Source organism: Micromys minutus (genome assembly GCF_963924665.1).
Source record: "Micromys minutus genome assembly, chromosome: 19".
Lineage (NCBI taxonomy): Eukaryota > Metazoa > Chordata > Mammalia > Rodentia > Muridae > Micromys > Micromys minutus.
In genome coordinates, this window is record NC_137954.1 from 41,848,274 (window position 1) to 41,860,894 (window position 12,621).

Below are 12,621 nucleotides of genomic sequence, written 5' to 3' on the forward strand. Positions count from 1 at the left end.
TTTACAGATTAACTACAGTTCTAAATGGAACAATAGCCGATCCAACTGCTAGAAAGATTTTAACTGAACAGCCTTTGAAAATGGTAATGCTGAATTCAAAAAGGCTATTTGACCTTTAAAGGCAAGATCTACACCCCTTTATGAATAGATCGAACATACTACGTATAGAGAATCTAATGCTCACAATTCAGTTATTGTTGGGCAAACAATTACAGGAGATATAAAAACTCAAAATATCCATTGTTGTGTCTGTGAAAGATCAGGTCATTTCCTGTAGACAAACAGTTCCTGATGATAAATTCTTCTTTAATAATTAATTCAGAGAGAAAGTTTCCTGTAATAAGTAGATATGGAAGAAGTAGACAAAGGGCTTATGAATGTAGGTCATTGATATTCAAGGCAATTCCTTAATGCTGGAAAACTAAGGGGCCTCCTCAAGACCCAACAAAAGCAGCATGAGCCATTTGTCTTACCAAGCAAAGACTGTTTTGAAAAACAACTAGAAAAGTAAAAGTTTGATAGGACAAATAGAGTTGCTCAAAACTTAAATAAATCATTTAACAGAGATAGAGCATCTCCTATGGATGAAACTAGAGATTCTAAGTATACCAAGAAAACCTACATGTCTTGGCAAACTACTATAAATGATAAGAAACCAAGTTAAAATTATAGTTAAGTGGAATTGAGAATGAATATTTAGTGGATACAAGAGCAGATGTGACAATAATTTCACAAGATTTTTAGAATCCAAATTGGCCACTTCCAAGGGTATCTACTCAGCTCCTAGGAATTGAGACATTGTTTCAGGTTGAAGTGGAAACTTAGGGGTTCTTTGGAAAGTCAGTTGGATGGTGTTTTGCTGGGGGTAAACACGTGAAGAAACATTTAGCTAAAGGGGACACAGGTGAAAGGCTAAGGCAGACTCATGAAGGACACAGGAGAAAGGATGTTCTGATAAAGCAAGCACATAACACAACATTCGATGAAGAATTTTTTGCTAATGATCCACCTTACGTTGTGTGCACAGTTGAACTACATTTGTTGGGAGTCCATAGAGAGAAAAGACTTCTGCTGCTGTGCTGTAGTTTCTTGTTGCTTCTGCAGACTCGGGCTGATTGGCAGAGTGATGTCAGCTGAGACAGATGCATGTGGTGAAGCAAGACCTGTGGAGGACACATGATGTTTGAATGGAGTATAAATAGAACTCAACAGATAGTGACATTCCTCTTTGTCCCTCCTGCTGACTTGTGCCAAGTGTGAGGCCTGGTTGTTTCTGATAGGTCATGCTAACACTGCTGTTATCCCAGCACTACTGAACTGCCCTGCTGGTGTGTCCATAAGGTACAAATAGATAGAGCTGCTGCTGCTGCTGACTCTTGTGAACTGACCTGCAAATTTCCATACAAAGCAGCTGGAGTTAAAGTGTATATGAACCATCATTAAGAGTAGACTTTGAAAAGTTAAAGTTATATCAAGTAAAACAAAGTTTAAAATGGATTAAATGCATAGGACCAAAAGGTCAAATAGGAAAATTAGGGCCATACGTGGCTAATATAGTCATAAATCTATGGGAAAGGGATTTATTGCAACAATGGAAAGCACAAATTAGCATTCTTCCAACTTTAGAGACTTGCTGTAAGAGAGGAGATGTTCCTAATAAATACATTAAAAAGTGTCATTGAGGGCAGTTACTGAAATCATCGCTGTCCATAAGCAGGTTACAACAGAGTCCTCAACTTTGTATGAGGAAGCCACTGCTGATAGATCACCACTGTTCTACCACTAAAATTGCAAATTGACAAACATGTTTGGGTAGAACAACAACCTATGACAAAAGAAAAGTTACAGGTACTAGAATAGCTCATCCAACAACTACTGGAGATTCAACGTATAGAGGACTCTACCAGCCCTTAGAATTCTGTATTTGTTATTAAAAATATGGAAAATGGAGGATAGTAAGAGATCTGAGAGCAATCAATAAAATCTTTTAGCCAAGGGACTTTACAGCCTAGAATCCCATTGTCTTCCTTGTTACCTAAGGCATGGCCTATTATAATGATTTATTTAAGAGATTGCTTTTTCAAAATTCTTTTGCATGAATATTATAGGGAAAGGTTTGCTTTCTCAATACCTACTTATAGTAATAGCTGTCCAATAAAAATGTATCATTTTGAAATGCTTCCATAGGAATGTTGAATTGCCCTACCTTATGTCAACATTTTGTACAACAGACATTAAAAATAATTTGTAAGAAGTTTCCTCAGTCCATAATTTATCATTATATGAATGATATTTTGCTGGCTGATTCAGAAGCAGATATCTTATAAAAATGTTTGATGAAGTAAAGAGAAATTTGCCTTCTTGGTGATTACAAATTGCACCTGATAAAAATACAAACAGAAGATTCTGTTAATTATCTAGGATATGTGATAGGTCTATAAAAGATTAGACCACAGAAAGTACAAATCAGTAGATACCAATTAATATCTTTTAATGGTTTTCAAAAAGTGTTGGGAGATATTAATTTATTAAAGCCCACAATTGTATTAAATACTCAAGAGATAAGAATTTCATTTCAAACCTCATAAGGTGATAGGACTTAAATAGTCAAAGAAAAGTATCAACTAAGCCTGAAAAAGAATTGGATCTTGTAGAAATTATGAGATGCACACATGGATTCTTTGGATCTGAAGATGGCTTGTATTTTAGTTGTTCTGCTAAACGTTTACTCATTCTCCAATGGGGATTCTTATGCAGAGAGAAGATAATATCCCAGAGTGGATATTTTTAGCACATTAAACAGAGTAAAAAAATATTAAAGACCTATATAGAAAAGTTTTCTGAATTGATTCTGAAAGAAAAATGAGACTTTATCAATTAGCAGGATAGACCCAGAAGAAATTATAGTACCTTTTACTGATGCTGAAATTGCCTCATTGTGGTTAGAAAATAAACAGTGGTAAAGAGCTTGAAGTAATTTTTTTTGAGAGAAATCAACAACAAATACCAATTAAGCAAGTGACTTTGGTTTATAAGAATAACTAATTGGATTCTCCCCCATATAGTAAAGGAGACACCAATTTGGGAGCTCCTACATTCTACACTGATAAAGATAATTCAGGAAAGAAGGATTATAAGTCAAAAAAAAAAAATAAGTAAGGTGGCTCAGAGATCTTACGAATCAGTTTAAATATTAGAGCTCTATGCCTTTTTTATGGTAGATTTTTTCCAGAATCTCTTACTGTAGTTACTGACTCTCAATATGCAGAAAGAATTGTTTTCCATATAGAAACTACGCAAGTTTCTCAGGATAATTCAGAATCAACCATACTATTTATTCAACTACAAGTAAATCAACTACAAATAATTGGAGTCATCCATTATACATAACACATATCAGATTCCATACAGGTCTACCAGGCTCTCTGGCATAAGGTAATGATAAAATTGATCAGCTACTAATAGAAAATGTGCTAGAAGCTTCAGAATGTCATAAAAATCATTTAACAACAAAGTTTTGAAGAAAAAATTTTCTATCACTTGGCAACGAGTCAAGGAAATGATAAGGAAATGTCCTACCTATTTTCTGTATAACTAAACTCTACTACCTGTAGGGAATAACCTGAAAGGCACCCACAGAAATAAGATCTGGCAAGTAGATGTGTTTCATTTTACATTGTTTGGAAAATAAAAGTATGTGCACCATATCATAGATACATATTCAGGATTTCAATGGGCAACTGCTTTAAGTTCTGAAGAAGATGGTTTTATAATTATATATTTATTAGTAGTTATCGGTATTGTGGGCATATCGGTCCAAATTAAGACTGACAGTGCTCCAGAATATGTCACTAGTAAAATTAAACTGTTTTTCATATTATAATATAAAGCATATTACAGGTATACTACCTGTATACTACCATCCTATATGATAAGGAGTTGTAGAAAGGTATAATGACACTTTAAAAGAGATGCTTAATAAACAGAAAGACCCCCAGAGATAGGTTACATAGCGTTTTAGTAACTTTAGAGTTTTTAAATGCCAATGAGCAAAACCAACAACTACTGAGACAATGAATCATGGGAAAAACTGTTGAAATAAATCAGCCGTTTTATTATAAGAATATCTTAACTTCAGAATGGAAGGCAGGAAATGTGGGGGAAAGGTTTTGTATTTATTTCAACACGAGAAGAAAAGCTATGGATTCTATCAAAATTGATAAAGACTAGATTAGACTGGGGAAGGCCTCTTTAAAAATATTGGCAGCAGACAGGAAGGAAGAAACAGAGAAGAACAACAAAAGAGGTAAAATATATACTGATTCCTCTATATGAAAGCAAATCTGAAAGTGGCTAACACATTAATGTCTCCAGACAAGAATTCAGCTATGCACAGACAATGGATTTTATTGGTACAGAGTCCTCAGGACTTGCCATTCGAACTGTTCAAATGGCATGGATGGAAATTTACATTACAGTTTGGATATACTGTCCACATGGACTTATAAACTTCGATGCCTTTCTCCTGCTCAAGCATAGAGCAGAGAATCATTGTTAGCTAAATTGTGCACACCTCACATTCCATACATGTGCAGATGCAGAACTGTATATTATCTTTAAAGATTTGAAAATTTGCAGAGTAATAGACCCCGACACTAAGGAAGACAAGTAGCTTAGGTGATCCAACCTCACAGACTGCCCCTCACTGTGTGTGCTAATAAACAGGCTCATCTGTTCAGGTCAGATTCAGATCTCCTTCTATCTTCTGCCTTTTTTATGTTGCCTTAGAAAGCTAACATCTGGTGCCAAACCCAGGAGCACATCTGGAGTCCGAAGGTGGCCTTGGGCTTTGGCTGGACCTCCCTTGTTCTCATCTACTCTCTGGCACTGGGCTGAGTAGGTCTGTCAAGGACATTATTTCTTTCACCCTTTGTCTCTGCTCTTCTCCTCTCACTTTCGTTTCTGTTATGGTCTGACTGTGCCCTCCCCCCCCCCACCCCCAGCAGTGGCCATTTTGTTCATGCCTGCCAGCTATTTCATATTGTTGCTGTAATGTGCCTGCCAGTCACTGACACAGAGAAGTAACTTAATGCAAGGACAGATGACCACACACCCTGTTTTGTTCTGTATGTTCTGAATGTTCTGTGTGAGGTTTGCTAATCTTAAGAAATTCCACAGAGCTTTACATAGGACCCATCAAGTCAAAGGTTAATGTGAAGTGTTATGCCTAAAATATCTTGAGTCAGAGCTGACCACTGGGCAGCCCTTTCGGTACCTACATATGAGCTCACTGTGGCTGACACTGAAGAATGCTACTAACAAGCCAAAGAGTTATGATTAAAATACTCATGCTCCATTACCTCAATGTTCTAGAATTATGTTCACCACCCATCCACCCCACTTCTTACCTTACGCAGAACCAACCAACTAAAGATTAGCTATCTGATTATACTTCTAGTAAACCACCTTCTCTCTTTACCCTTTAAACTTCTGAACCTTTCTCAAATAAAAAGCCTATACTGAGAGCAGATTAGTACTGTAATTAGGCTCCCGCAATCCCTTCTGTGGTCCTAGATGTCCAGTGTTATGGAGTACGTTCAATAAAGTATTTTTGCTCATCTGAGATCAGTGTTTGTTTGGTTTGAGTGCAAACTCTATGAATTCCAACAGTTTTGTTCTGTTGAGTTGGATGTCAAGATAAGAGGCTGCTTTCTCTATTTGACCAGACACATATCCAACAGCAGACAAAAGTTGAAGCAAGGTAACTCATGGGATCTAACTCAGAGACATCCTGATCAGGTCTTAGGGGCTTTATGGGAGCCAGCCTTAATCTAGTTTTGAGATTCATTCAGTTGAGAGTTCCAAGAACTCTTCACAGGCTTCATGGTATCTTGATGGATGAAAAGTAAGAGTCTGAGAATGTGCCTTCAATTTTTCAGGTACATTTGGTCATTCTGAAACTCAGGGGCTGCCATTGACAGCTGGATCTGACCTCAGTTTTGAACTTGGTTCTACATCTGCTGTGGGTTCCAAATTATCAGAACATATCAGGACACATTCTTAGCCTGTCTGGGGCTAATCTTTTTTTAAAAGATTTGTAGGCTTCATCCCTGGGATGCAGGGATGGTTTAACCTAAGGAAATCCATCAATGTAATCCACCATATAAACAAACTTAAAGACCAAAATCACATGGTCATCTCACTAGACGCTGAGAAAGCATTCGACAAAATCCAACACCCCTTCATGTTAAAAGTCCTGGAAAGAACAGGAATCCAAGGCCCATATTTAAACATAATAAAAGCAATATACAGCAAACCAACAGCCAACATCAAACTTAATGGCGAGAAACTTGAAGCAATCCCACTAAAATCAGGGACTCGACAAGGCTGCCCACTCTCTCCCTACCTATTCAACATAGTACTGGAAGTCCTGGCTGGAGCAATTAGACAGCAAAAGGAGATCAAGGGGATACAAATCAGAAAGGAAGAAATAAAAACATCACTCTTTGCCGATGACATGATAGTGTACTTGAGTGACCCCAAAAATTCCACCAGAGAACTCCTACAGCTGATAAACAAGTTCAGCAAAGTGGCCGGATACAAAATTAACTCAAACAAATCAGTAGCCTTCCTATACTCAAAGGACAAACATGTGGAGAAAGAAATTAGGGAAAAGGTACCCTTCACAATCATTACAAAAACTATGAAATACCTTGGTGTGACTCTAACTAAGGAAGTGAAGGACCTGTACAACAAGAACTTCAAACCTCTAAAGAAAGAAATTGAGGAGGATCTCAGAAAATGGAAAGATCTCCCATGCTCATGGATTGGAAAGATCAACATCTTAAAAATGGCCATCCTACCAAAAGCAATGTACAGATTCAATGCAATCCCCATCAAAATTCCAACCCAGTTCTTCATGGAATTGGAAAGATCCATGAGCAATTTCATATGGAATAACAAAAGACCTAGAATAGCGAAATCCATCCTCAACAACAAAAAAACATATGCGGGAATCACTATCCCTGACCTCAAGCTATATTACAAGGCAATTGTGCTGAAAACTGCATGGTAATGGTACAGAAATAGGCATGTGGATCAATGGAATAGAATAGAAGATCCAGAAATGAGCCCTCATGTATATGGTCACCTGATTTTTGACAAAGGAGCAGTAAACATTCAATGGAAAAAGGGCAGCCTATTCAACAAATGGTGCTGGTCCAACTGGCACTCAACATGCAAAAGAATGAAAATAGACCCTTTCTTATCTCCTTGTACAAAGCTCAAGTGTAAGTGGATTAAAGATCTCCACATTAAACCAGATACACTGAAACTATTAGATGAGAAAGTAGGGAAAACCTTAGAACACATAGGCACAGGAGAAAATTTCCTGAACAAAACACCAATGGCTCAAGCTCTAAGGTCAAAGATTAACAAATGGGACTTAATGAGATTGCAAAGTTTCTGTAAGGCTAAGGACATCGTCAAGAAAACATAACGGCAACCAACAGAATGGGAAAAGATCTTTACCAACACCACATCAGATAGAGGCCTAATATCCAAGGTGTACAAGGAACTCAAAAAGCTAGACACCAGAGAATCAAATAACCCTATTAAAAAATGGGGTACAGAGCTAAACAAATCATTTTCAGTTGAGGAATATCGAATGGGTGAGAAATATCTGAGGAAGTGCTGGACATCATTAGCCATCAGGGAAATGCAAATCAAAACAACCCTAAGTTTCCACCTCACACCAGTCAGATTGGCCAAGATCCAAAACTCAGATGACAGCAGATGCTGGCGAGGCTGCGGAGAAAGAGGAACACTTCTCCACTGTTGGTGGGGTTGCAAGCTAATACAACCACTCTGGAAATCTGTCTGGCGATACCTCAGAAAATTGGATATAGTACTACCTGAAGACCCAGCTATTCCACTTCTGGGCATATACCCCAGAGACACTTTAATACACAACAAAGATATATGCACCACAATGTTCATAGCGGCTCTATTTATAATAGCCAGAAGCTGGAAGGAACCCAGATGTCCTTCAGAAGACGAATGGATACAAAAATTGTGGTACATATACACAATGGAATACTACTCAGCCACCAGAAACAATGACTTAACCAAATTCTTAAGAAAATGGCTGCATCTAGAGAAGATCATCCTGAGTGAGATAACCCAGTCACAAAAGAACAGACATAATATGCAGTCACTGATAGTGGGATGCTAACCCCAGAGGCTTGCACTCCCCCAGAAACAACTCACAGACTGTATGAAGTCCAAGAAATAAAGAAAACAAAAACTATACATATATTCACAAAACAAGAAGACTTTGACTATTTCCATGTTGCGTTTTGTTTTGCATGTACTTTACGCTTATTGCAACTAGTACGTTTTCAATGCATACTGTCAAGCCCTTGAAAAAAATCAAGTACTGACTAAAAAACATATTCACATGGTTTTATGTAAAATTTATTTTAATGTCTGAAAAAACAGTACTGACAAAAATGTATAATTTTAAGCAAAAAATGTTTAAAATCTTTTAAAAAAATAATAAGCTGTTAGTCTTTTGTGTAGATGGAAATATCTCAAGAAACACTTCTTGTTATGATTAATAAGAGACCAATGCATTTTCCATGTATTTTCATGTTAAAAAAAAATAAATCTTGTTTTGAAGACAAAAAAAAAAAAAAAAAAAAAAAAAAAAAAGGATGGATGCAACTTAGCTTAACAGTTTAATGCTGCAAACTTTTCTCCATTATCAGCCAGAAGTGCAACATGTATGTGCAAGAGCTAAAGTGGCCTAACATTATGCTACACTTGATACTAAAAAGCTATTACTGTGAGTGGTCTATAGTTAAGCCCAATGAGACATCTAGGGAGTCCATACATATCAGTGAGCAGTTGTAGTTTGCTTATTTATAGCATGTTTCTTTTGGAAAAACTAGTGGTGGACACATTTGGATCACATTTATACAGTTACAAAAGAAAAACTAAAGATTTGATTTTGGTCATTCTTCAGACTTTGGGCTATGAATGGCTTATACTGAAGTAATTGGCTACTTCTAGGATGTTACACCATTTAACTTAGGCTTCTTGAGTTTGGTAGGTACTGAAAACTTGAAGAATGCAAACAATTGTAATGACCTTACTCAGCCATTAAAAAATGCAGTACTTTGAAAGTTGTATCTCCAGTCCCAGTACATTCAGATTGGCAACTGACAATTCTTGTCATTCTAAGGAAATTTGATGATTAAATGACTGTGACATCCTCATGAGAAGTAAAAATGACCCATGTGTCCTGTGGTTTAAGAGAAATATTTGAAACCTGGAGTTGTGGTTTTTCAGTTTGTGTACACTTTCACCAAATTGTAGTCTTTTTGAGTCATGTGCATTGCACGTTGGATAAGCCAGGGAAATTAACAAATAGTATTTTGTGTGTATTTAGTGGTTGCTTTGTATTGAGAAAAAGCTTTGAGGTGTGATTAAATTGTAAACTCTGATTCTATTTGGGAGAAACAGGAAAAAAGGTGCACTTAATCTCTAGCTAAAACAGCATAATTTTTCAACTCTTACCCTTAAATTATAATTTCAAGATGTTTAAAAAAAAAAATTAAGTACTGACAAAAATGTATTCATATACTTTTATGGAAAAATGCTTTTAATATCTGTACATTTATCTTTGTGCTTTAAAATAAAGTTATTCAATTAAAAAAATATATATATGTATATGTACATGTATATGTATATGCATATGATGTATATGTATATGTAGATGTGTATGTAGATGTGTATGTATATGTATATGATGTATATGTATATGATGTATATGTATATGTATATTATGTCTATGTCTATGTCTATGTATTTATAGATGTAGATGTAGATGCATATGCATATGTATATGTGTATGTGTATGTATATGTATATGTATATAATGTATATGTATATGTGTATATGTATGTATATGATGTATATGTATATGAATATGATGTATATGTATATGTGTATGTGTATGTATATGTATATGTATATGTATACTGTCACTGTCTTCAGACATACCAGAAGAGGTGTCTTTAGATCATATTACAGATGGTTGTGAGCCACCAAGTGGTTGCTGGGATTTGAGGATTTGAACTCAGGACCTCCAGAAGATCAGACAGTGCTCTTAACTGCTGAGCCATCTCTCCATCCTGGGACTAACTTTAAAGAGTCCTATTTGGGAGACCTCAGATTAACCACACTTACTTAATTTAGGTCCAAATCTGGCTTCAATATATATTGGACTATTTACAATTCACTTTACATGGCCACTGCTGGCTCACATTTGAAACTTCAGATATTGACATCTACATTAATTTAGATAACTTTGTAATTTGCAATGGAGAATTGTTCAAGGTAGCTCTCCTTATATGACCCCCAGCTCTTATCAATTCTTCTTATCCTTGTCAATCAGTTCCTGCTCACAGCCTGGCCAAGAGCCTAATTTCCCTTTTTCTTTTCTTTTCTTTCTTTCTTTTCTTTTTTCTTTTTTTCTTTTCTTTTCTTTTTTTTTTTTTTTTTTTTTTTTTGAGTCAAGGTTTCTCTGTATGTAGCCCTGGCTGTCCTGGATCCCAATGTTTAGATTAGGCTGGCCTCAAACTCACAGAGATCCACCTGCCTCTGCCTCCTGAGTGCTGGGCTTGAAGGTGTGTGTGTACTACCTACCATCTCTCAGCTCAAACACCTGGTCTTTAATCGCTCTTGTCCTCCTTCTCCTAAGGGGCTGACCAAGCCCTGAGGAAATGAGCCATGAAATTTTGCTAGCTGCAGAATAAGGTCTTAGCTAGTTTAGTGTAAGGATTCCTGTCAGGGTTAGGAGTTAAGATTATGGCTTAGATAGGGGTTAAGGTTAGGGTCAAGGATGAGGGTTGAGGGTTAGAGCTTGTTTTATAAAAATTTCCTTCAGGACTGGAACATTCTATCCTTCCAGGATGCTCCTTAAGTAGAAAGTTAACAACTCAAAATAGTTTCAGGAATTCCCTGAAACCAAGCAAATTCACTAGGATCCTCTCTGACAGAGTAAACAAGCCAGGATGCAAAGAAGATTCTGAGACCCAACCAGCTGCCTGGAAGAGGTTTAGACTAACGACTGAGTCACTTAGAAAGGACATTCTTTAATTTATTGAGCTGCCTGCAGGCTGTGCATTTTGCTCCAGCTTTCTGGGATGGACTTTGGTGATGCAGCTGTCTTTTAGTTATTTTTTGCTCCTGTAAGTAACCTCTTACCTATATTTCTGAAAGCAACCTCAATAAAACTCATCAGTTCTCCAAATTGGACTATGGCAGTATCTGTACTTTGGTCTTTTGTGGGTTCTGTATCTGGGTGAATAGACATGTATATTAGTCAGAGTTCTCTAGAGTCACAGGACTTATGGAATGAATATCTCTCTCATGTATATATGTATATATATGTATATGTGTATATATACATACATACATGTGTGTGTGTGTGTGTGTGTGTGTGTGTGTGTGTGTGATGCTCAGTCCCATAGGTTGGGTGGTTCAGCTGCTCTTCTGTATAAGTTGGAATCCTGAAGAAGTAGGCTGCAGTGAATGTGAGAACAAAGTAAGTGCAAGCACGCTAAGAAGGAACTTATGTGGCCTCCAGCAGAAGGAATGTCCCAGTCTAATGGTGTGCCTCAAGATCTGTATTAAAGGTGTGTGTTGATCTGGACCAAGAGAAATGTCTTCCTGCCTCAAGATCTGGATCACACTGTGCCCCCTGTTTCTGAATTCCAAATATGGTCATTGTATGTAGTTCATTCCAAATGTAGTCAAGTTGACAACAGAGAATAGCCATCACGTGTGTGTAGCATCTCTCCAGGAAAAGCTTGTCGCAACATAGTTGGCATCTGAACAGGGGCATCAAAGAACCACGGATGGGTTTGGAATAGCAAGTGCACAGCTCTGGCTATGGATAGCAAGGCACGCAATGGAGGCTGAGCAGACGAATTGGGGAGCGTCCATACACGGAATTCCTATGTTCCTATGTGGTTGCTCTTTCCTAGTTGGTATCTAATGTGCCTTTGGGCTATGAGAGCAGTTGCATGGTTCTCCCTATGGGCACTGAGATATGCTACTAAGCTTGAGCCATCAGGATCAGGAGTATCCTGAGGAATTCCGGGATAGCCGTCCTTGTCTGTGTGGTATGGTGTGGCATGTCTATTTGACGAGTGGGGTCTCCCACAAGAATATGGAGATACCATGAAGACAGTGAAAGGAAACTAAAGAGATTAGTGTGCGAGGGTTGAGATTATTGTCAACAGTGTCGGACGACTCCTGGCCTCTCTTGTGTGTGGTTAGAATTGTATCTGAGGTGGAGCTGGCCACCAAGTAGGAACTTGTTTGTATAAATGAGCAATTGCCATGAGAAAGGGAGGTGAGTCTCAGCCTCCATGTTAGCCTCTGATTTGGCAAGTAAGTTAGAGAAAAAAGAGGACGAGATGGAGGTACTGGTTTGCTCCTTCTTAAGGCTTGGGTGCCGGAGGGAAAAGAGAGCATAAGTTAGATCTGTGCTTAAAAGCCCTTCCTGGAATCCAAGGACTTGAATGTCATGGGAAGATCCAGAGAGTGAGG